General features: G+C 47.9%; 1 non-coding gene across 1 annotated transcript; it reads left to right on the forward strand.

Moving 5' to 3' along the window:
- Positions 1 to 3322: 3322 nt before the first annotated feature.
- Positions 3323 to 3425, forward strand: LOC139039267 (U6 spliceosomal RNA). The gene has a single exon (XR_011492590.1). It is a non-coding gene; the product is annotated as a U6 spliceosomal RNA (small nuclear RNA).
- The last annotated feature ends 2621 nt before the right edge of the window (positions 3426 to 6046 follow it).

Consider the following 6046-nt stretch of genomic DNA (forward strand, 5'->3'; position numbering starts at 1 on the left):
AACATCCCTCTACCATGCGACTGGGGTCTCCTGGGACGATTCCAGAACTCTCTCTTGAGATCAAGGCGCAAGCTCCTGACCCCACCCCGGGTGGGGACTCAAGGCTAATGGGCCAGTGTGCCTGGCAATGACTGCTTTATGTGAGTGGGTGAATACAGTACAAGCAGAGAGAGGCTGTGTGAGTGTGCACAAGTGTGAAAGTGTGCATGAGTGTGTCCACAAGTGGGTAAAAGTGTGAGCATGAGTAGTGAATGTGAATCAGTGTGTGAGGCTGGGAGCGTCTGTATGCATGTGTGAGAGTGTGGATACGAGTTGATTGTGCATGGGTGTGTCGGCATGAGGGTGTGTAAGTCTGTGAGTATGAATGCATGTGAGTCTGTGAATGTGCATGTGAGCTGATTATGAGTGTGGGGTCTGTGAATGTGTATATATTGTGTGTGAGTGTGTATGGATCTATGAGTGTGTGAGTTCGTGTGCATCTGTGGATTATGAATGGGTGAGTCTAGGAGTGTGAGTGTGACTATGTGAAAGCTAAGTGGGTAATGTGTGAAGGTGAGAACCTGGGTGTGTGTATGTGGATGTGCCTGAGTGTAAGAGTTTATGAACATGTGTGAGTGTGTGAATCTGTGGTGAGAAGTTGTGTGAATGGGAGAGTGAACATGTGGGAGAGTGTAAATGTATGAGTGCATGAGTTTGTGACTATGTCAGTCTACGTGTGTGTCAATCTGAGCATGTGACTACGGGTGTGTGAATGCATGTGTGAACCATGTGTGAACGTGTGGTTTATCTGGGAGGACGGTGAGAGGGGACCTGCAGCGGTAGGTAGGAGAAACTTGCCTCCTCTTCCCCAGGGTGGAGGTCAACCCCAAGGAACCCTCCCAGGAGTCGGGGGAAACCCCAAGAGCTGCCTGGCTCAAGTTTGCCCCAGAAGTTGACTCAGAGGGGCAGGGGGTCTTCCCCTCTTCTAGAGAGAGCTCAGAGGCCAATATTTACTAAAAAGAAAAAAAATACTACCAAATAGATTCAAAATATAATCTACAAGACATAGGTAGGATTTAACAATCAAGGCCAAAGGAAAAAAAAAAAAGAATTAAGGTAATAAACACCTGTGAACCTGTGAGTTTAGAAACAGTGACAGTAGTCTTTCCGGTCTCACCCCGACCCGCACCGCGGGTTTTGGGTTGTTATTCCCTCGCTGGAGACACAGGCCTCTTCTCGCCGTCAAGTTGCTGGCGGGGCCAGAGCGGCTCAGTGCTGCCCCCTGGCGGCGAGGGGGACAGCGGCTTCCTTCCGCTCCGCGCCGCCGCAGCCCGGGTTGGAGTCCCCGCCAGGTCACCCTGCAGACACCACGGAGGTGCACACACTCGCTGTGCACGCACGCGCAGGACCCGTCCGGGCACAGATGCACACATCAGGCACTCAAAGCTTTGCACGTCGACGCGGTCAACCTATTGTGAACGGGGCAAGTGCCATACGCTGTGTGGGGCGCTTCAGCAGGAGCCAGCCCACAGCAGCTGCTGTCCCCAGGGAGCTGGTGGCAGGAAAGGGGGGGAGGTTCCCCACAGAGGGGACAGTGCCCTGCCTCAGGGACCCTCTCACTCTCCGCTGGGGGAGTCTGGGCAGGAAGTAACTTTAGGGTGAGCCATTTAACAGAACGACCTAAGGTGGAGGGGAGAGAGGAGAGCTTTGTGCCAGAGGCAGAGGAGGGATTTTTGGAGATGAACTCAGGGAGAGGCAGAGTGAAATGGACAGTTCAGTTTTAACAAGGAATTTCGCGTCCACTGGCGTGGAAGGGACACAGTGGCCCAGCCTGGGTCCCTGGTGCTATGGGGTTCGTGGGACTAGAGGAGGCGCTGAAGATGGTGAGGAGGGGCCAGGTCCCTGGAGAAGGCACCGGATGTGAAGCGCAGGTAGAGGATGTCTTGAGTTTCACGGTCTGCAATCGCAGGCAGCAAGCACCTTTCGGGACTGCACGGCAGAGACGCGCGACCCAAGGTAGCCAGCAGAGGGCGCTCCTGCTACAGATTTGAGGCTCCAGTGGGCGGGCTATTGAGCCTCGGGTTTAAGCAGTATCAAATCATTCTTGGAAAGCGCCGGGGTCTGCAGTCCGAATGGAAACATTCTGGCTTCCCTCTTAGGGGTACGGAGCAGAGGGGTGAGAAGAAACAACCACGTGAGGTGGGAGCCCCACAAGTCCCCCGCTCCCTGGCCAGGTGCTGTCTAGTCAGTGTTTGCATCTGTTGTCTCCAGGTGGCGACCTTGGCATCAATCCAGAAAGGCAACTTGGTCTCCCAACCAGCTCAGGAAGTCTTCCTTCAGGCCAGCCGGCTTTTCTAGAAGGTTCTCCAGGGAGCTAGTCCCAGGGCTCCGCCTCTGGAGTCTCCGCGCTTCCCTCGCTTGCCTCTAGATGGAAGACTTCCTCGCCTGGTGCCCAGCAGGCTCCCCCAGCGGCCACATCCACCAAACCTGTGGATGCTAGAATTCTCAGAACCAAATGCAAACCTTGTCTTCTGCCACAAAGCATGACGGGCCTCTGTGTGACTGGTGAGTGGACACAGCCAGATCCCGCTGGCTCAGACGAGGGGGCAACCGTCAGTCCCTTAGTGGTGGTAGTGGCACCTCCTTCCACCCCGTCATCTCCACTCAGGCAGAGGTACCTGGAGCTCAGGTCATTCACATATTATTCCTTTCTGCAGTTATCAAGCGTCATTTGCTATGTCCGTTTTTGGGGACGGAGACGAGGAGGCAGGGTCCCTTAGAGGAGGAGACAGGAAATAGATGTGACCACGCAGGGTGGTATGTACTTCGAGGAGAATTGTTTTCTTTCTCTGAACCCTACTTTTCTGTCTGGCTTCTCTGACAGAGTCAGTGGCATCATTACCACCCATCTGCTCAACCCGAAAATGCAGAGTCATCTCCATGCTTCCCCCACTCAGCCCCATCTCCCTTTCGGCCACTGAGTCCCATCTCACCCTCATCATCTCTCTCCCGCCATCCTTTCAGCCTTGGGGCTGGCCTTTGGCCCCCTTCCAGCTTTCACATCGCCACCAAAGTGAGCCCTTCTTCAAACTCCCTGATGCCCAGACTCATAAGAGAAAAATTTTAGTGTACGTGACCTAAGGGAAATCATTTGTTTGAGGAAAAAACACTAAACAAGGTTGGAAGAACAATGGCCAACTGAGAAAAGACATTTGTAACTCATGTAGGAAAGGCCTTCTTCCCACAATGACCAAAGCTCACATCAGCCAGCAAGGATAAGATCCCACAGGGGGAATAAAAGGTAAAGAGTAGTAACGTCTAGCTCATAAAAAACAGGAAGGGAGCTCTCTTTGGCACTGCATATATTAAAATTGGAATAATATGGAAAAGGTCAGCATGGCTCCTTGCAAGGATGCATGCAAATTCATGAAGTGTTACATATTTAAAAAAAAAATTATACACATGAACTTATTTAGAAAACAGACTCACAAACTTTGAAAACAAACTTAGAGTTGCCAAAGGGAAAATGTGGTGGTGGGGGGAATAAAATAGGAAATTGGAATGAAAGTATACACACTGCTATATATATGATAGACCATCAACAAGGACCTGTTGTATAGGACTGGAAAATCTACTCAAGATTCTGTAATAATCTATATGGGAAAAGATTCTGGAAAAGAATGGATATGTGTGAATGTACAAATGGATCACTTTTCTGTACATCTGAAACTAACACAGCATTGTAAATCAACTATACTCCAATATGAAATAAAAATTAAAAAAAAAACAAAAAAGAATAAAAAAACTTAGGGAATGATGTTCAGTCTCACTCAAGATTAAAGAAGTGGAAATTGAAGCAACAGAGAGAACTTTTTCAACCGTTGAAAGGACAAAACTTGAAAAATAGCAACAAACTTCAAAGTTCAATGAGACCTAGTGCTGATGGATATGGTGAGGGAAATATTCTCATTCATGGTGGGTGGGAATGAAAATGTGTGGAACTTTTAAGGAAGACTTGGAGGGGGAAGATCCATGATGTACAGGGCACTGGGCCTGCCTGGGCCTTTTAAAAGAAAAATTTCAAATTCAAATTTCAATTTCAAATATACATGAAAGTAGACAGGATGGCAGAACAACGTCCCATATGCCCATCAGTTCAGTTCAGTCGCTCAGCCGTGTCCGACTCTTTGTGACCCCATGGACTGCAGCATGCCAGGCTTCCCTGTCCATCACCAACTCCCTGAGCTTGCTCAAACTCATGTCCATCGAGTCGGTGATGCCATCCAACCATCTCATCCTCTGTCGTCCCCTTCTCCTGCCTTCAATCTTTCCCAGCATCAAGGTCTTTTCCAATGAGTCAGTTCTTCCCATCAGGTGGCCAAAGTATTGGAGCTTTCAGCTTCAGCATCAGTCCTTCCAGTGAATTTTAAGGACTGAATATTCATATTCATAATATGAATATTATTTATCACTCAGCTTCAGTAATCGTCAACTTGCTGCCATTCCTTTTTTCTTTTTTAATATTTTATTTTAATATTTTAAAATTGAAATATTGTTGATTTATAATGTGTTCATTTTTGCAGTACAGCAAAGGATCAGTTATACATGTATATACATTCCTTTTAAAATACTCATTTTCATTATGGTTTATCATAGGGTTTTTTTTTTTTTTTTTGGCTGAGCTGGGTCTTCCTTGTAGCAGCAGCGCCCAGACTTGGTTGCCCTATGACGTGTAGAATGTTGGTTCCCCGATCAGGGACTGAACCCATGATCCCTACGTTGGAAGGAGGATTCTTAATCTCTGGCCTGCCAGGGAAGTCCCTATCATAGGATATGGAATATAGTTCTCTCTGTTATACAGTAGGACCTTGTTTATCCACTCTCTATATATAAAAGCTTACGTCTGTGAGCCCCAGCCTCCTTCTCATCCCTCCCCTGACCCCCTTCCCCTTGGCAACCACTGGTCTGTTTTCTGTGTCCACGGACATGCTGCCATTCTTGTTCCTTCTCTCTCCTCCACCACCTTTTGTTGGGGAGACTGGCGTATTGTAAAGCAAAGATATAATTTCATTCACCTTGAATGAAAATTTTGCAATAGCCATCAAAAGAAAAACATGGATTTACCCTTTCATCCAGTAATCCCACTGTTAAAATTCCCTTAAGAATATATTGGTAAAAGTTCACCAGGCTAGATGTTCAGGCAGGTTTATTATATCATTGTTCGTGAGAAGGAAAAAATTCCTGGATGCCTGAGCGGAGGTTGGGAGGGACAGGAGTGAATGAATTATAGCTCACGGTCACGATGGATTAAAGAGAGTGAGGTGGCTCTCCAGGAGATACTATTAACTGAAAGATTGTGGTATTATTAACTGGGAAATGGAGGCATTGAGGAGATCGATCATATTCCTTTGTATGATTAAAATCTCTATAAACAGACAAAAACAAAATGAAACATCATAGCAATGCTTGGATGACTGTTGCTACAGGATCAAGTCCAAACTCTTCAGCACACCGTTCATGGTGGTATCTCTTTTCAACCTTCATTCTAGCCATTTCTCCCACTAAAAAGCCCTATGAGTTGGTCCATAGATTCCCAAGATGGGTTCCAAGGAACTCTACCTTCACCTGCTCCTCCTGGAAGGGGCTTCATGGCGATTAAGTTTGGGAAATGCTGTCTTCTCCTTGGAGAGTCACAGCGCACATTAGCTTGTTGAAGGCTCTGGGAAGTTCACAGTCAAACAAACAAAAACTGCTTGACCAGGATATACATGCCTTGCTCTGGTCCCCCCAGACTCTGGAGCATGGTTGTCAGCCCTGGCTTTCATCAGGGCTTCCCTGGAGGCTCAGCTGGTAAAAGAATCCTCCTGCAATGCGGGAGACCTGGGTTTGATCCCTGGGTTGGGAAGATCCCCTGGAAAAGGGAACGGCTACCCACTCCAGTATTCTGGCCTGGAGATTTCCATGGACAGAGGAGCCTGGCGAGCTACAGTTCATGGGGTTGCAGAGTCAGACATGACTGAGCTATTTCACTTCACTTTACTTCACCGGCTCTGTGAGGAAAGGAGGA

The sequence above is a fragment of the Odocoileus virginianus genome, chromosome 17 (genome assembly GCF_023699985.2).
Source record: "Odocoileus virginianus isolate 20LAN1187 ecotype Illinois chromosome 17, Ovbor_1.2, whole genome shotgun sequence".
Lineage (NCBI taxonomy): Eukaryota > Metazoa > Chordata > Mammalia > Artiodactyla > Cervidae > Odocoileus > Odocoileus virginianus.